The sequence below is a fragment of the Sceloporus undulatus genome, chromosome 6 (genome assembly GCF_019175285.1).
Source record: "Sceloporus undulatus isolate JIND9_A2432 ecotype Alabama chromosome 6, SceUnd_v1.1, whole genome shotgun sequence".
Taxonomy (NCBI): Eukaryota; Metazoa; Chordata; class Lepidosauria; order Squamata; family Phrynosomatidae; genus Sceloporus; species Sceloporus undulatus.
The window spans coordinates 6,131,125-6,153,504 of record NC_056527.1 but is presented as its reverse complement, the minus strand read 5'-3'; the positions used below and the strand labels follow the sequence as shown (position 1 = coordinate 6,153,504).

The 22,380-nt window shown below is 42.0% G+C and overlaps 1 protein-coding gene across 7 annotated transcripts in view; it reads left to right on the top strand.

The window, feature by feature from the left end:
* Positions 1 to 1,294: 1,294 nt before the first annotated feature.
* ADCYAP1R1 (ADCYAP receptor type I) overlaps positions 1,295 to 22,380 on the top strand; it is a 121,034-nt gene continuing 99,948 nt past the window's right edge. For all 7 annotated transcript variants that reach the window (XM_042472194.1, XM_042472193.1, XM_042472192.1 and 4 more), the window contains exon 1: positions 1,295 to 1,950. The gene's annotated coding sequence lies outside the window, so the exon portion shown is untranslated. The remainder of the gene's footprint in view (positions 1,951 to 22,380) is intronic.

Here is a 22,380-nt window from a genome sequence, read left to right as displayed (position 1 = left end):
AGTCTACATCCTCAGATGCATTTGGAAGTAGAGCAAAGTCTACAAAAAGCTTATGCTGTCTTCTTTCTTTTATTGTGATCGCACAATTTTTATGGGATTATCACAGTTTAAACCCCTGATTGCTCCCCGATTTCCCAGTGTGGTAAAGTCCTTAGTCTCAAAGGTGCTACAGGATCTCTTTACAGACTGAAAGAAGTTGACAGCATGAGCTTTCATAGACTTCAGTGTACATCCTCAGATGCATTTGGAAGTAGAGCAAAGTCTATGAAAGCTCATGTCGCCACCTTCTTTCTTTCAGTGAGTTTCAAAGGTGCTAAAAGTTCTATTATTATTATTATTATTATTATTATTATTAACATTTATTTATAGAGTGCTGTAAAGTTTGCACAGCGCTTTACATAGTAAGGGTCAATAAAATAAGGAGGAGAAAAGAATAAAAACCTGCCAAGAGGCGTACAATCCCAAACAACAACATTGCATGATTAAAATATCTCTAAAATAATACTAACTAGTATACAACAATCTCTCTACCGACTAATTCTACAGACTCACATGGTTCACAGCTATATCTTTGACTTCAAGAGGGCAACAGTGGTTTTCAATCTACTGTTTGGACATCAGCAGTTTGCAAAGCAGCAGCAACAACAACAATGGTCCCCAAACTGTGCCCTTGAAGAGATTTTGGACTTCAGCTCCCAGAAGCCTCTGCCATAGAATCATAGAACCCTAGAGTTGGAAGAGACCCCAAAGGGCTGTCCAGTCCAACCCCATTCTGCTGTGCAGGAACTCACAATCATTTCATTTCTCTTATTATGGCAAATAGCCAGCATAGTAAAATAAATAAATAAATAAATTACAAAACAGTCGACTGGGTATAATGCACATATTTTAAAACCACTTCATTCATCATAAGAGGACCTTGTGCGAAAACAAATAACCAAATGGAACTCACAACCAAAGCACCCCTGACAGATGGCTATTCAGCCTCTGTTGCCCCTTCTGAGATTCTGGGGGCTGAAATCCAAAATCTCTTACAGGGCACAGTTTGGGGACCACTAGATCACTCTTTCTTCTCCAGCCAGGCTACCCAAGGCTCTAGACCTCAAGAGCCTTTTCAGATCCTTCAGGCAGCCAGAGAGAACTTTGATTTAAAGAGCTGTCAGGATTAAACCCCGCCTCCCCTCCTTTCTCATTGGCTCTCGTTCCCCTGCTATGCAAAGCCATTGGCTGGAGGCTCATCCCATTGCCTGGTCCTCCTCTCTGCCTCCCGCAGTCTCCCTTTGCAGAGGGATGCTCCAGCCAAAACCTGGGCATTTTCCCCCTGCGAGACAAAAAGCAAGAGATCCCTTCTGTGTAACCTTGCCTTGAGCATCCTTCCCTTCCAAAGCAAAGGCATCGGGTGCTTTTGGGGATTCTCTTTGATCTCCATCCTCTTGAGCTTCATCAGCTCTTCCCAAAAAAAGACCACCCCCCCCGTCCATTTCTCATTCTATTTTATCTTTTTGCTCCTTTCCAAAAAATCCCAGCCTCTCCTTAGCTTTTTAATATATATGTGTGTTTTTCCCTGCTTGCAAGAAATGGCTTCGTAGCCAAAATGAGGTTGGAGATGGGAAGCCAAGGACTTGGTCCCCAGTTTCAAGGTGTTAGTCCTCACTGAGGACAGGGCTTGGAAATTCATATCTTTGGTATATGGGGGATTTTTGTTTTATTTTGCAAAGGAAAGAACAACTTGCAAGGAAGGCTGTCTCATCCTGGCAGCTGCAAGGAGGGAAGCACTCCCTTGATTTTATTGAAATTAATTTTTTTCTGGGGGGAAAAGGAACTTCCCCAGGTGGACTTTCTCCAGACTGGACTGCAGTGGTTCACTTTCTCTGAAGGGAGGCTGAAAGTGGAGAGAGAGATACTGCTGATCTTGGGAATCTCTGGCTCTTCTCTTCTGGGTCTGGAAAGGTAAGGCAGATCTCTTCTGCATGATTTTGATAGTTATCTTTCCCTCTCCCTCCCCTTCGTTTTTTTTGTTTTGTTTTGTTTGTTTTTTTTGAACCTCTTCTAGGTCAGGATTTTGGATATTTTTGGAAGAGGAAAGGAGGGAAAGATAAGGAAGGAGGAAGGATTTTTTCTTTTTGCAAATTTTGTTATAAATATACAAATAAATACCCCCCCCCCTTGCAAAAGGATTTCAAGGTGATGCTCTTCCAAAGGTTGACTCAATAAAGAGAAAGCTTTGGCTCTGCTTGCCCTGGTTAGGGAAGGTTGTGTGGGAATGCAGTGACATGTGCAAACTGACTTGCTTTCAATGGCATTGGGAGGTCAGTCTGGAAAAGACTGGCCAAAGTGTGTAATATGTGGGGATCGGGATCTGGCGTGGAAGACCAACAGCTTTGCTAGTCACACAGGGTTGTGTGTTGGTATGTGACTCACGTCTGCTTTCCGACACAACATGGCTCGTAAAGTGTCACATTGCTGCCTTCCATGCACACATCCACACATGGACTTGGGCTTCCATCCAAGCTAGATAGGGGGCATCTACACTGGAGACATAATGCACTTATGAGACCACTTTCTGCGCCACAGCTTCAGCTGATGGAATCCTGAGATTTGCAGTTTTGTGGTTAGTTTGTTGTGGGTTTCTCAAGCTACGTGGTCATGTCCTAGAAGTTTATGCCCAACGTTTCGCCAGCAGCTGTGGCTGGCATCTGTTGGTGGTGGTGTTGTGTGCCTCCAAGTCATTTTGGACTTATGGCAAACCTGAGTTGAAGCTATCATGGGGTTTTGTTGGCATGCTTCTTCAGAGGAGGGTTTGCTGTGGCCCTCCTCTGAGACTGAGAGAGTGTGACTTGCTCAAGGTCACCCAGTGGGTTTCCATAGCTGAGTTGGGATTCGAACCCTGGTCTCCAGAGGTATAGTCCAGCGCTCAAACCACTATACCATAATGGCTCTATAGCTGTAGTTTTGCCAGGTTTTTAATCTTTACTGCCAAAGAGTTCTGGCGCCTCACAAAACTACAAATCCCAGGACTCTATAGGATGGCGCTCTGGCAATTAAAGTGGTGTCTAACTGTAGTCTTTATACTGTGTGGCTGCATCTTGATCAACTTGGGTAAGCCCAATGATTTCCTTCTCACTCCTTCTAATCTTGAGACCCACATTCCTTCTAACTCCAGATCATCTTGTACCAGTTAGTTATTGTCCATGGGGAAAACCTCTTGACATGCTCAGAGGCACTGTATTATGGCCACACATCTTCCCAAGGTATAGCAATGACTCTGGGTTAGATGTAATAGGTTCAGGGGTTCAGCCCTTGAGCAGACAGGATGCCTCACCAAACTGCAAATCCCAAAATTCTGTAGGATGGAACCGTGGCAGTTAAAGTGGTGTCAAACTGCATTCTTTCTACGGTGTAGATGCACCTTTGCCAAATAGGAAGTGAACACTGGTGTAAAGACCACCAATTTCTGTAACTCTCCTGTAACAGAGGACAAGCCATCTGAAGTAGAACCAAGGGCCATCCACAAACTGGTTAAGGCTGAGCCTTTGGGTTTAAACACATAACAGGCCGCAGGGTTGTGTGTTTCTGTTTGTGTATAAGAAGTCCCAGCCATGCAGCTCAGAAAGAAAAGAGGGCTAAAGGAATATATTTTAACATTGACTTCGGTCAATGCACTAACTCTCAGCCCAAAATCCCATCAAATAAATCCCATCCCTTTATTTATGGACATTGGTTGAAGAAGGCTGAAGGTTCGGACAGAACGATTTAGGACTCGCAAAGGAGCCAACCCAGATTCAGCCAGCAGGGTTGGCAGAATCGATTCCTAAAAATAAATTTGGAAAGGCGACAGCTTCTCTAAACGCCAAGCATCTTTGAATGGGTTAAACTATTCTAGTGATGGGGTACAGACCTCTTCTCTCCTACATCAGTATTTGGACAGCTGGTTCCAATATCATGCAGCGCCCATTAAAAAGGCAGAAAAAGAAGATGAGAAAGACAGAAAAGCAAATGTTCAAGGTTTTTTTTCCGCATATTACTTAAGCAGGGGAGATTTCGACATAGTGCGGTGGAGGCCAGGGAAGTCTCATCCATTTTGGCATAGAATAATTCTAATTTCTCTCTCTGGATGTGTTTTTGGACACATGTGCTTGGAGTTGTCATGTGTCTGGTGAGGTTCTCGTCTTTCCAGGAGGAACAGAGAGCAAGGTAGGGAGGTTTACCGAAGCCTTAGCTTGAGCCTGTTTCATTGGAAGACAAGAGAATGGGAGATGGCTGAAAAATATTTTGTAGCTGGGATTTGAATTAGTATAATGTGTTTTGGAGCAACATGGTGTAGTGGTTTCGGATTATGCTTCTGGAGATCAGGAATCGAATCCCAGCTTGGCCTTGGAAACCCAGTGGGTGACCTTGGGTAAGCCACACTCTCTCAGCTACAAAGAATGGCAAGGACAACCTCCCACTGGAGAAACCTGCCAAGAAAACCCCATGATAGGTTCACCTTAGGATTGCCTTAAGTCAGAAATGACTTGAAGGCACACAACAACAACCAGTTCGGTTTGTTCTATTTTGCTCCTTAGGATTTTGTTGAACGGATTTGCATTTAAAAAAAAAAAATCAGGGCTGTTTAGAAGTAATAAGAAAAGTTCTGGCTGGATCAAAGATTCATGGCCTTCAAGATGCCTGGGAAAAGCTGAAAAAACCAGCTATGAAGGTAGTAAGAACTCTCTTAGGGTTCCTTCCATGCAACTGGTATCTAACATCACATCACCCTTTGAACCCAGAGCTTGGAAATGCTTCCTCTTTGGGCTCTAAATATCCTCCCCCCAACCAGCATGCAGCATGGGAGTTGCAGTCCAGAACGGTAACTTTTCCAAGCTTTTCTTTAACCCTCGAAATTACAACAGCACCAGCATCACTTCTAGCTAGGGGTTTGATCAGCTTATGACAATCCTGCTGCTGTGTGCCTTCAAGTCATTTCTGACTAGTGATTACCTTACGGTGAACCTTTCACGGGTTTTTCTTGGCAAGATTTCTTCAGAGGGAGTTTGCCTTTTCTCTCTCTGAGGCTGAAAGGGTATGACATGCCCAAGGTCACCCACTAGGTTTCCATGGCTGAGTGGGGATTCGAACCTGGGTCTCCAGACTCATAGTTCAGCATCAGAACCACTACCCCATGCTGGCCCTCTATGGCGATCCTACCTAGGGTTTTCCTGGCACAATTTCTTCAGAAGATGTTTACCATTGCCTTCCTCTGAGGCTGAGAGAGTGTGACTTGCTCAGAGTCATCCAGTGGGTGTCCATGGTGGAGTAGGTATTTGAACCCTAGTTTCTCAGAATGCACAAAATGCTACACCACACTGGCATGGCTAACTACTTAGCTAAATCTACATAGGATACAACCAAACAAGGGTTGGTACATTAATGTCACAGTTGTGTGTATAAGTCCCAGTATAAGTCCCATTTGCTCAGCAGAGCTTACTCCCATTTAAACAGATAGAGGATTACACCTTTTAAAAATGTAATCCACATAGAGCTGGAGGCTTTGATATCAGTGGGGCAAGGGAATCTGCTCTGGGTTTTAGTCTGAACTGTAAAGGAGCTACCCAGTGTGGTGTATACCCCATATTCCAAATAGGTTTAGCCCCTTGGATTGGTCCTTTAAAGTTCGGGCTTAAATTCAGAGCGTATTCACTGTCTCACAGAGACGGAAGCCACCAGCTGCACCTACTATGTTCTGTGATGGCCATCCCAAATGCAGCAAACATTCATTAATTTGGATAAAATCAGTGAGGTTCACTTTAAGGTAATGTGTTCAAAAGTTGAGATTTGAATCCCCATTAAACCAGAAATGGCTCAAAGTGCATTTGAACCACCAGCATTTAGTGCCAGGTGGGTCTGCCATAATAATCAGGCTAAACGGGGGAAAGAAATCAAATGGATGTTGAAGTCAAAGTCAGTTTTATGTTGACTTCCTCCCCAATTTAAACACCATTAGGCTGAGATCCTTTCCATGCATTCTTGAGAGAGCCCCACTGGACTTAACGGGATTTACTACGATGCAGTTGTAGTTATCTCAGGTGTGGATGCAGCTTGAGTCTTTCCAGCTGGTATGTGGTCTTCCTCTCTTTCGACTGCTCTATGTCTTTCTAAGCGTTATCATCTTTTCTAAGGAGTCATGGGCTCTCATGATGTGTCCAAATTATGACAGCCTCAATTTAGTCATCCTGGCTTCTACAGAGAGCCTGATTTATTCCAGGACCCATTTTGTCTTGTTAGCCATCCATGGTATCTGCAGGACTCATGTCTAGCACCACATCCCAAATGAATTTATTTTGTTTTGTTGGGTCTCCTCTGTGTACGGCAGGTGCACAGTGGCAACCCCCCCCCCAAAAAAAATAGGTGCCAATGTTCAGTACTGTTCAAGGTGCTTGACCTCAACACTAGCTCACACACAACAGAGTGCAGAACCACAACCCAGTATGCATTTTTGCAATATTTGGTAACAAGGCACTGACCAACCTGAAATGAGACACAGACACAGTTGACTTCTTCCAAAGTCTTTGGTGGCTTTTATCTTCCTGTTGCAGTATGTGCAATGCATACAACAGAAGTTCTGACCTCTGTCAACATACACTGTCTGATATATTTGCAATCCAAACTAACACACCAACTCCTCTTTCCAATCCACTCTCCTTAACCCACACCTGCTCTGGGTTTCAGAGTGCTTATACACATTACTAACAACGAAGGATTGACACCTGGTGTTCCTTGCCATTTAGAGCAATATAATTATTTCATAACATCTTAAAGGGACATTTTACCCAACATCTTTCTATCAGCTTTCTTCACTATCCAGCTCTCACATCCATACGTCACGATAGAAAACACAAATGCTTGAACAATCCTCCCGTTAGTGTTCAGTTGCCTATCTTTGCACTTGAGGATCTTGTCTAGTTCTTTCACAGCTGTCCTTCCCAGTCCTCCTAATTTTCTCCCGATTTCTTGACTGCAATTTCCATTCTGGTCAATGGTTGACTGACCAGATATAGTTTTTAACTATTCCAATTTTCTCATCATCTCTATTGAATTTGTGTAGATCCTCCATGGTCATTATTTTAATTTTCTTAATGTTCAGCCTTAAACCTGCCTTGCCATTTTCTTCTTTGACTTTCTCTAGTAACTGTTCCAAGGCTTTGTTATGTTGGTTTTTCTCTGTATAGTAGATAGCGGCAAATTTAACTGCAGCACAGAAAGCAGATCTCTCAGTGCTGTTTTGAAACAGACGTACAAAAGTCACGATCGTTCAATTTCCATAATGTGATCTGGACTCTGGAGTCACTCCATCAAAGTCCATTGGGCTTTGCTATCAACCAGAGGCTATTCCCTGTATTGATCTGAGGCTGTCTGTAAAATGGGTATCCTTCCATCTATCAATGGCAGTCAAGTAACTGTCAGCCTTCTTTGGCTGATGTACTAAGCATCCTTACCTGGAAACGAATGAGTCTATTTCCTTCTCTTGGCTTGTTTTTGCCCAAGGAAGTACAATTGATGCTTTGCTGATTTGCACATAAATATATTACCTTGCATGTATTTATTTGCACGTCAGTCAAAGAAATGGATCCTGTTTAAATTAAATGACAAACAGACTTGTTGTGGCCAAAGTATTTGTGGAGTATAGCCTGTTTCATCAGAGACAAGAAGTTTTTAAAAAAATCATTTGTCAGGTTGTGTAAACAGACACACACACACACACACACACACACACACACTCATACAGAGAGGGAAATGAGAGCAGACAGATGGGTCAGAGCACATGGATTGGAAAAGACACATGTGCCTTCAAGTCACCTATCGACTTACATCAACCCCATGAATTTCTTAGGTTTTCTTAGGCAAGGAATACTCAGAGGTGTTTTTGCCAGTTCCTCCCTCTGAAATATAGTCTACGGCACCTGGTATTTGTTGGCGGTCATCCATCCAAGTGCTAACCAGGGCTGACCCTGCTTAGCTTCCAAGGTCCAAGATCTGACAGAGTCTGGTGCCAAAATACTAGTGGATTTATTACATTTCTACGTTGTTGTTGTGCTCGTTCAAGTCATTTCTGACCTATGGCGACGCTAAGGCGATCTGATCACGGGTTTTTCTTGGCAAGATTTGGTCAGAGGGGGTTTGCCATCCTCTGAGGCTGAGAGAGTGTGACTTGCAGACATTAAATTGAAACAATAACTGATACAATATAATAAAGTGATTTGTTTATTGGAGTTTGTAATAAGTAATGATAATACAACGTGATAACACAATCTTTACAATTCTTTATATTATCCTGGCAATTTACTACCTGTAGCAAGATTTGCTCTTATTTCAGATATTGTTAGATGACTTCAGTTGTTTGTTTTGAGTTTTGAGACATGGACCAAAATCAGCTGGAACTTTAAGCACAGACATGCCAATATCCCATTATTATTATTATTATTATTATTATTATTATTATTATTATTGAGATTACTCCAGGAGGTAAAAAGTGTTCTGAGTGATCCTCCTTCATCCACTTTTTAAAGGGGGAAAAAAATAAGGCAGCCTTCTTCTGTTGGATTACAACTCCCATCCTCTCCAGTCAACTATGCTGGCTCAGGGTAATTGGAACTGGAGTACAACAATTCAGAAAGACCCTGGGCTGGAAGATTTCATTTAAAATGTGGACCCTGAGTCAGTTGGCTGTTCCCCACAACTGAATAATCCTTTGCCCCAAGGAGGGTTACATCCATCATGACTGTTCCCTTCTCTTTTAAATCCATTAAGAGAAATAAAATTAGAGAATGGGAAAAAAGAATGAAAGAGAAAGGGGGAGAAACCTTGTAGAGAAAGAGATGGAAAGAAAGATGTCATGTTATATCTTTTAAACTCCCTACTCTTAATGGAGTTTATCAGACAAGGGGAATTGGAAGTATAATCCGATGGCAATCTAAATGCAATCATGAGGTTTAATGTTATTGCGTGATAACCCACTATACACAAATTTGGGCAATGGGAAGTCAGTCCAGACACAATCATGTGGTTTCACGTTATTGCGTGATAGACTGCCACACGCAAATTTGGGCAATGGCATGCTATTTTTGGGCAATGGGGAGCCAGTTCGAATGCAATGCGTATTCATGTAATTGTGCGAAAGTAGCAACTTTAAGTGAATGCGTTCTGGCCCCACTTTCTTTTCATTTGAATTTAAGAGAAATTCCTCCCGTTTGATAAACTCTAATGTGTATGCTCTTTTGGAAATACTGCAATTGAAGGCTGTGTGACATATCAATCTTTAAAATTAAATTAATAGAGAAAATATTGAAAATGGTTTCCATTTTTAAGGCTGAGTTTAAAGGTGGGTCACATAGGGAAAGTATAAATTCTTATCTGTTTAGAGTGGCATAGTGGTCCTCTGTAGCCATCGATTTAACCATCCACGGATGGAAAATATTTTTTAAAACTCCAAAAAGCAAACCTTGATTGTGGCATTTTATATCAGGGGCACCATTTTGCTACCCATTGTATATCACAGGGCTCGAGCATCCATGGATTTCAGTATTAACGGCGGGTAAAGATTTGGTAACCTTTTTACTTAAATTATAGCCATGTATTCCATAGAATTGCTATGCATTAAGAAAAAAAAGGAATACATTCTGGAATGCATGGGTTTTTCCTTTCTTATCTTGACAAATCCCTCAATGTTTAATTCCACATATCAAATTTGTTTCTGCTTTCTGGATGTCTGGTGTAAAGGCAGGATTTAATCTGTTCCTGGGCTGAAACCCTGAACCTGTTCCACTTAATCCAGTGTCATTGCTAACAGGGACGTAGCCAGGATTTTAGGAAGGGGGGGGGTCCAAACTAAGTGCCACTATTATAATGGGGCTTGAGCGCGGCGGCACCATTCATTTTTCTAATGGAAGGGGGGTCCGGACCCCAAGAACCCCCCCCCTTGGCTACGCCCTGTTGCTAACCATGGGACATATGTGACCAAAGTACAGAACAAAGTGCATCCGACCATGTCAAGAGGTTTTTCCTTTGGGCAGTGACTAACTGGTATGGAGATCATCCGGAATTAGAAGAGCATGGGCTTCACAATCAGAAGAGGAGGTTTAAACACATACATTAGCAATGGTCTCTTTTTATCATAAGAAGTGGTGGATGGCAATCTATCACTGCTTTTTCTGCAGTGGTCCATTTACTCTTCTGGAGGACAGATTGCCCCAGAGAGTACTTTCGATGTATTAATTGAGTTAAGCTTGTAGCAGCTCAGCATAGTAAGGACATCTTAAGAAGTGTCTTTCCCCCAGATGACTCTCACGTTTCCCACAAATCTTTCTATGAAAATTTCCTTTGAGTGTTGTAGGGTGCATGATCCCCTCTTGGGATATTTAACTTTGTTGTTGTTGGGTCATTTCCGACTTAGGGTGACCCCAAGGCTATTGTGGGGTTTTCCTGGCAAGATTTGTTCAGAAGAGGTTTACCATTGTCTTCTCCTGAGGCTGAGAGCATGTGACTTACCCAAGGTCACCCAGTGGGTTTCATGGCTGAGCAGGGAATCGAATTCTGCTCTCCAGTTGCAAGCCACACTTGGTCATGAGATATTTTACTACTAGCTTTATGGAAATAACTTTTGTTTCCTTTGAAATTCCTCATGCTTCCCTTTCACCTAAATAAGAGCACACCTAGCTTTGCCTTCATTTTTGTGCAATGCACTCCTTCAGATGGGGCACATGTGTCAGGAGGAGGATGGAGCTTGTGGTATTTGTTGCTGTGGCTCTTGGTTTTTCTTTTAAAATATCCCAATAATGTTTTGAGTGTCCCTGGCTATTTTCTGGCAGTTCCCAGCCCCAGTTGCAACATCTTTTCCCACTCTCAAGTAAGTTCCTTTTTAACTTTGAGGCACATTGTTGTTAACTATTGTGAAGTCAAATTTGAGCTATGATGACTGTGGGAAAGAGAGATCTCCTGTTATCAAAAGTCCTGCTCAGGTCTTGCAAACTCAGTGTTTTTGATGGAGTCTACCCTTCTATAATGAAGTTTTCCACTTTTTGTACTGCCTTCCACCTTATTGTCTTTTCCATCATTATTGTTGTAGTGAATCAATGAATCGACACTGTTGTACAACCGCACTATGGGGTGGGCAACTGTGGAAGGCTATGGGGCTGCATTAACCACTAGGAGACCTTGGAAGGCTTCACCTGCTCCCCCCCCCCCCAAAAAAGTGCCTCCATTGCCTCTAACAGGTGGTTGTTGTGTGTGCTTTCAAGTCATTTCTGACTTATGGCGACCTTAAGCTGGATGTATCATGGGGTTTTCTTGGCAGGATTTGTGCAGAAGGGGTTTGTCCTTGCCTTCCCAAGGCTGAGAGAGTGTGACTTGCCCAAAGTCACCCAGTGGGTTTCCATGGCTGAGTGGGGATTCAAATCCTGATCTCCAGAGTCATAGTCCAATACTCAAACTGCACCACGAATGTACTATATACATATTTTTGTACATTGCACATGCTGTCTTCTAAACCAGGATTGGTAGTTTCGGTCGGTAGTATATGTACTATGTCATCCGCTGCCCTGGAAAGCTCTGCTCAGCTAGTTCCCTTTAAATTTCAAGAAGAGTAGCTCATGAGATCATGAGATAAGATGTTGCATTGGTTCCCTTTATGAGAACCACATCTTGTGATCTGCAATAGTACGTCCACGTCTTTCCTGTTTTCTGGTGTTGTTTGAATGATGTTTGGAAATTGTCAGCCTGATTGTTTGTTGTTGCTGTTATGTATTTTTACATCTGCTCTGACTTATGGTGACCCTAAGGTGAACTTATCACAGGGTTTTCATGGTGAGATTTATTCAGAGGGGATTTTGCCATTGTTGTCCACTGAGGTTGAGAGAGTGTGACTCAGCCAAGGTCACCCAGTGGGTTTCCATGGTCAAGCAGGGACTTGAACCCTGGTCTCCAGAGTCATAGAGCCAGCATGGTGTAGTGGTTTTAGTACTGGGCTACGACTTTGGCGATCAAGGTTCAATTTCCCTTGAGTCTGGTGGCACAGTGGTTAAATTCTGGTATTGCAGCCACAGGGTTGTGAATTTGATCCCAGAGCCCCAAGGTTGACTCAACTTTCCAGCTTGTTGTGGCCAATTGACTTATAGATTGTAAACAGCTTAGAGGGTGCTGAGTTCACTAGAGAGCAATATAGAAATGTAAATGCTGTTGCTAAATACCATTCCCCACTTAAGCATAAAACTCACTGGCTGACCTAGGGCAAGTCACACTCTCTCAGCATCAAAGGATGACAATGTCAAACCCCCTCCACAGAAACTTGCCAAGGATAACCTATGATAGGTTCACCTTAGGGTCGTCAGAAGTAAAAAATGACTTGGAGGCACACAACAACAACAGCAACAGCAATAGTCCAGCATTCAAACCACTGAACCATGCTTGCTCTCAGTTGTTTCATACTTCAGAATGTTATCCCCAGTGTTCTTATTACAGGAAAAAGAGGGGAGATACAGTAACAACAGGATAGTGTATGTTGCTGTCACTATTATGGAATGATGTGCACCAATAACACCATGAGCTGTCTCAACTGTCATTAACAGAGAGGTGGGATATAAATAAAAGTTTATTATTATTATTATTTACTAATAATGTAATGAACTGCAGCTGGATTATTAACTTGGTCAGAGTAGAGGGAGACCACAACAATTTTGTTGCAACGGCTTCTACCAGTATGTTTCCAGGCAGAATTCAAAGTCATGGTTATGAACTATAATGCCCTCCATAGCTCATGTCCATACTATTTGAAGGACCATCTCTTCCCATAAGACTATGTTCAAGCTTTAAGATCATCAGGAAATCTCTGTCCCACAACCTTCCTAGATACATTTGACAGGAACACTGGAGAGGTCCTTCTCAGTGACTGCTCCCACATTTTGGAACTACTTCCATGGGGAGGCTAGCTGGATCCCTCCTTGCTCTCCTTCTGCCAGCAAGGGCAAACTTTTTTATTCCATGGCAGGAATTGACTGCAATTGGCTTTTAATGGTGTGCAGGTTTGTTTGTTTTAAAATTCTCTGTCTTTTAATGAATTTTAAATGCTTTTAATTCTATAGAATGCTGTTTTCTTAAGAAAGAAAGAAAGAAAGAAAGAAATTGCTTTCAGGTTTTCACATTCAGGTGCATGCATCTGTTCACAAAGGAGACTCAAATGGTTGCTGCACATCGCCTCTTCTGGCTGATATGGGCTTGATTTATGTAATGTTTGCCATTTAGACAGCGCAGACATCTCCTTTCAAGATATCCTGCAGTTTCTGATCATTCGTGTACAACACATGTGCCTTTGACTTAACTGTATAGCGGCATACCTAGGTAACATCCCAACTATCAATTTCCCTCCACAGATCTCATAATTGCTCAGAAGAGTTGTTTGTTTGTTGTTATTATTAATAGTATTTATACCTGGTTCATTAGAAGTGATCTCAGAGTGGCTACAGAATTCACTAGGGAGAAGGTTTTGCACTAAGAAGTATGATTGCTACAGATATTGGTGCAGTTCTCTAGATTCAGAATTCACTAGTAATATGCTCAAAGCTATACTAAATATCCATAGAATCACAGAGTTGGAGGGGACTTCAAGGGTCATCAATCAATGCACTCCTGACAGATGGCCATCCAGCTAAAGTGCATCTAGAAATTAAATATTTCAAGGGTTGGGGTGAATAAAAGCCCTTACAAACACAACAGAAGTCATCTGTTTCATTTTTAATTTGAATCCTGCTCTCCTTTTTAATTTACGTTAGGGGAGTTGCTCTTTTCCTCCCTTGTTTAATGTTATGGTTTAATGCTTTAATTGTACTTTGCCCCAGGCAACTTAGTAGATAGAAGGTGACTTTTCTAAAGTTAACAAATTAACTAATATAGAGATATGAAGTGAATTGCATGCAAAACAGAAAATGTTGGCTGAGATCCTACCTCATGTTTGCATAAAATAAATCTAAATATGTGGTAACATAGTGAATGCACAACACCACATTTTTCTGAATCTTGATATTTTACAACCAGTGGTGTATCTGTCTGTTCATCTGACTGATCATAGAGTTGGAAGACACCTCAAGGGTCATCAAGTCCAGCCTGCAAGGCAGGAATACACAATCCAAGCACTCCCAACACATGGCCATCCAGTCTCTATTTAAAAAGCTCCAAAGAAGGAGACTCCATCTCCCTCTGAGGAAGTATGTTCCGCTGTCAAACACCTCTCATCCTCAGAAAGTTGTTCCTAATGTCAAGGTGGAATCTCTTTTCCTGTGGTTTGAACCCATTGGCCCTATTCTCTGGAGCTGCAGAAAACAAATTTGCTCTATCTTCAGTATGACATCCCTTCAGATATTTAAAAAGGGCTATCATATCACCTCTTAACCTTCTCTTCCCAGGCTAAACATATCCATCTCCCTAAGTTGCTCCTCATAGGGCTTGGTGGTTTCCAGACCTTTCACCATTTTGGTGAAATGTCATGCTCCTCTGGACATGCTCCAGCTTCTCAACATCCTTTCTCAATTGTATTGCCCAGAACTGGACACATTATTTCCGGTGAGGCTTGACCAAAGCAAAATAGAGTGGCACTGTTACCTCTCACAATGTAGACACTACTGTATATTTTTGTTAATGCAGCCTAGGCTCGCATTGGCTTTTTTAGCTTCCGCATCACACTGTTGACTCATGTTCACTTTGTGGTACAATGCACAAGGAGCTGTTTCTGCAACCTCAGTGGAGAAAGTGGTACATGGAAGAGAGTAACAAATAGGTATGCAACATTCAAGAAGATGTAACTGTGCACATCTGGATTCCTTTTGACTAGTCAGCTAGAGAAGACCCACTGAATCTATTGCTGAATGGTGAGTCAATGCCTACGCAAATCTTGTTTTAATTTTGTGTAAGTTGCCTGGTATCCCAGTATTGGGGGAAAGGCCAGATATAAAGGAATTGCCTACCTACCTACCTACCTATCTATCTATCTATCTAATCTCGTTTTGTTGGCAGGCAGAGACGTTATCAACGTTCTTATCTAAACAGAACTTCAGCTTTTAACTGGCTGGAGTAGTGCGACAGGTGTGCTTGCTCTTAATGTATAAGAGGTTTTAATGTGCTTTTAACTATTTCAAATTAATGGTCAGAATCTTCTGGCATAGTTGACATTACATAACTTTACATATACTTAGCTATGTAGCAGAAGTACCAAGAAAACCTGTTCATGAATTGCAAAAATGTGCAACGGGCACCATTGTGCATCCAGCCCCATGTGCATTGGTGACTTTCCTGCAGGTTTGACTGGTTTAAACAAAGTTTATTTTAAAGACATAAAAAAAATCCTCCTGTGTTGTTGTGGTTGTTCTAAATAAGTTACTCATATATTTTTCAAGTCTAAATATTATCACTGTTTTGCAACCTCCTTACTGGAACAATGACAGAATTTAAACAGCATCCAGCATCAGCTGCTTCTTCTTCATTACTTTATTTTATAGTGCAAGAAATGCCATTCAGAAACAAATCCTTCGTATAAATTCAACCAAAACAACTTGCTTTAAAAATCTGAATAGCATTTTGCTACTTAATTTTATGGTTTAGTCCTATGCTGGTGTAGTCCTACACATTAATACTAAATACAAAAACAAAAAAACTGGTTAAAATCAAAACAAAACAAAACAAGCTCCCTTAACAACAAAAAAAAAAAGCCGGGCTGTTTTGCTACATTTTTAAAACATTTTTACTTTTTAAAAACGTTTTTTTATTTTATAAAAAATGCTTTTTTCTTTTTAAAAAACCCCGTGTTTCCCCCAAAAAACCTATTTGTTTTCTCCATCCCTGGTTTCCTGGCTCCCTGACAGAGTAACATAACAACAACCCTTTACTGGATACAGACCTTACAAAGCTATCCGATTCTAATTCCTTGCAGTCATAAAAGTTCACTTGCAAAGATATATGTCCCCAACAGAATCCAATGTTTTTAAGTAGATTGTGCTTAATTTTTTTCTTAATTTTTGTATTTCTGACTGTTTTAGATTTAATGTATGCTGCAAACCACTTTGGTTCCCAAAGGGGAGAGAAGGAGGATATAAAAGAACAAGGACAAGCAGCAGCATGTAGGTTTTCTGTTTAAGTGCTAATAATAATAAAATTATTATTGGTTACACCATCTGCTGTGTGTCATTGATTAGAGTTTTGAACCATCAGGGATTTGGATTCTGCCCAAGAATCTAGGAATCTGTGATGTATTGTCGGATACTGTGGCATCTTCAGAGCAGTGCCACTTGTTGTAATTGTGCTACAAATATTATTCTTGTTATGGTTATCATTGCTCTGGGAGCAATTCCAAATGGACTGGCAAAACATCTGAATGACATTGCCATAGATATGATCACAATAGCGCCATTAGAGAAAGTGACACTATTTGGGATACACCATGTTTTCCAAGGATTCCTAGATTTTGGGATAGGATGTGAATCATGGATGGTCCGACACTCCACTTGGTGATAGCTGGTAGATTGTGAAAGTGAGCCCAGTCGGCCCTCCACATTTGCTGCTTTGACTTTTGCAGATTTGATTATTTGCAGTTTTGATTAATATGTTTTCTCTAGGAATCTCAAAGTCACGCACCTACCTTAGTGTAGTTGTTATTGTTCTGTGCCTTAAAGTCGTTTCTGACTTATGGCAACCCTAAGATGAACCTATCCTGGGGTTTTCCTGGCACGATGTTCAGGGGAGGTTTGGCATTGACCTCCCGTGAGGCGGAGAGAATGTGACTTGCCCAGGGTCACCCAGTGGGTTTCTTGGCCGAGCGGGGAATTGAACCCTGGTCTCCAGAGTCATAGCCCAATACTCAACTCACTGTTCCACGCTGGCTCACCTGCACCCACCTGCACCTTGTTAAATGTGTGGGTCATTTTTCCTTCCAATACAACAGAGCCTTGTAAAACAGATGCATTTTCTCCTTCCAGTTGTAAGCGGCTGGTTTTCACGTTTGTTGGGAGAGATCATGAGGAACAGTGTGCTTCAGCTGCAAGGTCAACCTGTCCTTCTTGCAAGTCAGTCAAAGATCTCAGCCCCTGTTGTTCAGTAGGATGGATGTTCTGATCATTGTGTTAATTCAAAGGCTATCTTGAGTCTTGAAAACAATTTGCCGCAGTCATTACTGATTTGGCAAGGACAGTCCCAGTTAAGCGCCAGTCATCTCACTTTTACAGGTGCTTTGAATATGCCCCAGTTTCTCTCCTTTTCTCCCATCTCCCCTTCAGCTTACTTTACTTCCTGCAAAGAATGTTTTATCTTTTAAGAAACTGTAAGAAATCTGTAAGACTTTAGCATTATATGGGAGGTAATGTATTCTTGCAGAAATTAAGTTTTCTGTTTCCAGACATGTTTTCTGTGTATTCCTGCACATAATAATAATAATAATAATAATAATAATAATAATAATTTTTTCTATTTCCCACCTCTCCCTGCGGATTGAGGCGGGATCACAACAGTATCAACAATACAAATGAATTTGCCTGCATGAAGTCCTGGACTATGTTTAACAATTGTGCAGAAATTCTTGTGCCAGGGCCCTCACTTTCATCTGGGGCTTGATTCCAGGACCCCCCTTGCCATGGATGCTCAAATCCCATTATATACAATGGCATAGGAAAATTGTTGTTGTTGTTGTTGTTGTGTGCCTCTAAGTCGTTTCTGCCTTATGGTGACCTTAAGGCAAGCCTATCATGGGTTTTTCTTGGTAGGTTTCTCCGGGGGCGGGGGGGATGTGCCATTGTCATCCTCTGAGGCTGAGAGAGTGTGACTTGCCCAAGGTCCCCCCAGAGTTTTACATGGCCCAGCCAGGATTTGAACCCTGGTTTCCCAGTGGCCTAGTCCAAGGCTCAAACCATTATGCCACACTGGCTCCTATATATGGGGTCCCTTATATAAAACAGCAAAATCAAGGTTGGCTTTTTGAAAATTTGTTTTGGGTGACTGTGGTTGGTGAGATCCGTGGATGCAGAATCCATGGATACTGAGGGCTGACTGTATTTTCCTGGAGCAAGGAGAAAAATGGCCAAAATGCTTTTGTTCTCGAATGTGGCAACCAGATAGAGAAAGGTTTTCCTCCAGAATGAGTTGCTAACAGAAGGCAAGGAATATTTAGGGAAAATATGTTCTTGCAGACCAGCACTAGTTTCCTTCAATTGTTGATAAGTTTAAGACAGCAGTGGACAACAGTGACAGGTTGTGTGTGTGTGTGTGCGTGAATTTTCTGCCCCAGGACCTTTTTTACAACTGCACAGATAGCCCCAAAAGTTGCAAAAATACCCTGATCTCTCTAGATCTCTCAGTTTGGTTTCTGGAAAGACGGGCATTTTCTTACAATTTTAAACAGGGCCAAATGGTCCTACAGTCTGTTTAAAAGATGGATTTCTTATTCTAGGAGCCTCCAGTAAATGCAGTTCATCCCCTCCCTTTTTTTGGGGGGGGCATAAAATGGCGGACACAGAGGCAATGAGGAGCACAGAAACAGCCACAGGAGTTTCATTCAAACCAAGGGCCATACTCACCCTTTTTCCGGTTTAGGAAGACCGCATCTGCAATGGCTTGACTTGTGATATTTGCAATCTCATGCCTCTTTTATTTGGTATGAAGGGGGAAAAAACCCTCAGCTTGTTATCCATAGATAAAAGGAAGTCTCCACATCCTTTTTTGTTCTTCAGGGGTCTCCTTTGAATGTCGATGCACACTCTATAGCTTGCTTCTCCCCCTTGTGTTGCTTCGGGGAATGTGTGCCAGACACAGCTTGTCTGGATCCTTTCGTCTGTAGTGCATAACTTTGCCTATGGGAACATTTTTCAAATCTGGGAGGGCTTCAGGGAAAGGGAGTTGTGTACGTTGTCACATCTGGCTTTTGTGTGAGCACTCTAAGAGCCTTCCTCTTGACTGTTTCGATGAGCCGTTTCCCCATTATGCGCTTGGAGAGCGGGAGCCATAGGAGGCAAATATTTCAATATCCAGGGATACGTGAAAGGAAAGTGAATGTCAAAAACCGGCGTACTTTCGGAAGCTGAAATAAACTGAGCCTCCTTTTGCTTTGCTGCCCTAAGGGCCATTGTCTGAATGGTTTTTCATTTTAATATGGCTTTTAGCTCTGCTGTGATTAACTCATGTTTTCATATTAGTATTGTTTAATTATATTTTAACTTATTCAATTGATGTTTTAGGTTTCTTTGAGTTTTTAGATTATCGTAAGCCACCTTGGATCCCATTTTGGGAGAAAGGTGGGATGTAAATAAATAAATAAATAAATTGTGACCTACTTGAACAGCAGGAATCATTTAGTCTTTTGGTCACAGATGGCATCCAAAGTGGATTTTATGGCCCCTCAGTGTGTCCTGGGGGTCATTCAGATGTCTTTTTTTTAGCGCAACTATGCAAAAAACCTCACTCAGACATTCTGGTTTTTTCTCCCACACTATGGACTTTATCATACAGGGAAAATGGGGGGTTTAAACTGTAATTGTCCCATGAAACTTGTATGATCACACTGAAGATTTTCACACAACGTTGCAATTAAAGAGGACCTATCCCGGGAATAACCAGGTAATAACCAGCAAGAAATCATTCACAGGGGAATGATTTGTTGCTGGTTATTACCTGGTTATTCCTGGGATAAATCCTCTTTAATCACAATGTGTGTGAAAATCTTCCCGTGATCGAGTAACTTTCCTGGGCTAATGATAGTTTAAATTCACAATTGCCCCCCCTATCCCCCCCGTGTGATAAACTCCTATGAAACCTCTTCTATCTGCATCTCTGTCAGTTTGGTTGTTCACATGTGCCAGCACTCAAATAAAGATGGAGTCAACGATGTGAATGTATTCGAAACACATTCAAGGCATGCAGAATTTTATCCCATGTCTATTTGAACTGGTTATTCATGCTGCCAATGATGCAGATCTGTTTTAATAAAAAAAATACTTCGGGGGAAAACCTGATATCGACTATCCTGGATTAAGTGGGGGTTTGGGTAGCCACCACCTTCCAAACTTAACTGAGTTCATCTGGAATGCATGGGAACAATGGAGGTTCAACCCAAATTCATCCTGGATTATTCTCATGATCTGAATTGGCCCCTAGTCTTCCTGGACCTTTCGTTCCTCAGCATTTTCCCTCTTCCAAACCCAAGAGCTGGCATCCTTTCTACAACTTATGCAGACACAAGTCCACTACCTCTGTGAGTCATTTTTTGGGTAGCTGCGGAGGTCAGAATTCTCTACTTACCTTACACAATAAACAAGCTCCCCATATACCACTTTTAGCTACTGCAAACCCCCTCCTCACAAAGTGCCAGTTGAGTGGTTGGCAGAGAGGAGAGGAATTGTAGAGAAACATCCAGGTGTGTTCTTGGAGCTGGATACACAACACTGGTGTTGTCCTCCAGGTAGTGTTGCTAGGTCAGGATTACTCTGGGCCCTGATGTTTTCAGACCAAAACCTGAGACCTAGGGACATTCCCTGGTGAGGGCATTGGGTGTCATGCATTAAATACCATCCACAAGTTCTCACAGCTTAGCATTTTCTTTCTCTAGCTTGAATTGCACCCTCCCTATGAGGTCAAAAACATGGTGTCAAGCATTATCTTGGTACCTCATTGTTACCTCAGTGGTGCTGGGCATATGTAAATAGCTACCCAGTGTTGTTGCAGAGTGCTCTGGATTTTCCTGGAAAATCTGAATCAAAAGGTACATTTTAAAAAAATGATTAAAGGGAGAGATGGCCTGGATTCAGTACAGAACTGGCCTTCCCATGTGAAGACAATCTGCATTTGAATCAGGGCTTTGGACATGCATCATGCGGACAAGGCAACATTAGGCTGGGGAGAAATCCATATAAACATGCCCTAGGTTTGCAGACACAGCCCCTGTTTTATTATTCCCCATTTCACACAAGGTCATGAAGCAGGCATATTGTCATGCTGTACTGTGTCAACATGGTAAGGTACTACACTTAGGCAGAAAAAAACCCAAAATGCACAAATATAGGATGGAGGACACCTGGCTTGACCACAGTACATGTGAAAGAGATCTAGGAGCCCTACTAGAGCACAAGTTCAAGATGAGTCAACAGCATGATGCAGCAGCTAAAAGAGTTAATGCAATGCTAGGCTGCATTAATACAAATATAGTGTCTGGATCAAGGGAAGTAATAGTACCACTCTATTCTGCTGTCATCAGATCTCACCTGGAATACTGTGTCCAGTTCTGGGCACCACAATTCAAAAAGGATGTTGAAAAGCTGGAGTGTGTCCAGAGGAGGGGAACCAAAATGATGAAAGGTCTGAACACCACCAAGCCTTATGAGGAGCTGCTTAGGGAGCTGGGTATTAGCCTGATGAAAAGAAGGTTAAGAGAGGACATGATAGTCCTGTTTACATTTTTGAATGGATGTCATACTGAAGATGAAGCAAATTTCTTTTCTGCAGCTCCTGAGAAATAGGACCTGGAGCAGTGGATTCGAACTAGAGGAAAAGAGATTCCACCTCAACATTAGGAAGAACTTCTTGACAGTAAGAGCTGTTCAGCAATGGAAGACATTCCCTCAGAGGGTGGTGGAATCTCCTTCTTTGGAGGGTTTTAAACAGTGTTTGGATGGCCATGTGTCTGGGGTGTTTTGATTGCAACTTTCTACATGGAAGAATGGGGTTGAATATGATGACCCTTGCGGTCTCTTCCAACTCTGTGATTCTATGATTCTGTGATATTCTGCAGGGAAAGAGTGTAATGCAACCACACTGTAACTACATCAGTGTAGGTTTAAACCATTCAAGCACATTGTTGGATCTTGGCTGATAGATCTAATATATTCTTGTTGCCATTGACTGTAAGATACACACACACACACACACACACACACACACACACACTGTCTCAGATTCCCTCCGCAGTTTATCCATGAAGTCAGAAGGTCATCATAAAATAAATGGATTAATTTTCAGATGTCATCTCACATAATACAGTTTTGGCAGATCCATTTCAGGCTGGAGGGGGGGGTGCGAGCTGGCTTAGTGTGGATCCTACTTATTAAAACAAAAAAGGAGCTGGGAGCAGAATGAGTTTCCCACTCTCGTCTTTGAGCAAACAGCCCAAGACGGCTGCTGTTCTTACCTCATCCGCTTTGTACACCGACGTGACAGTCCTATTAATTTCCTTGAAGCCACCTACATGAAGTGTCGGAAGTGGCTCTCCCTCTCCGTTCCCCCATTGTCCTGTAATTGGCTCTTTTCAAGGGGCATGCTGCAAATCCCAGATGAAATGGGATGTTAACTGGATGTGCTCTCCACTTTAAACCCATATTTTCCAGAAGC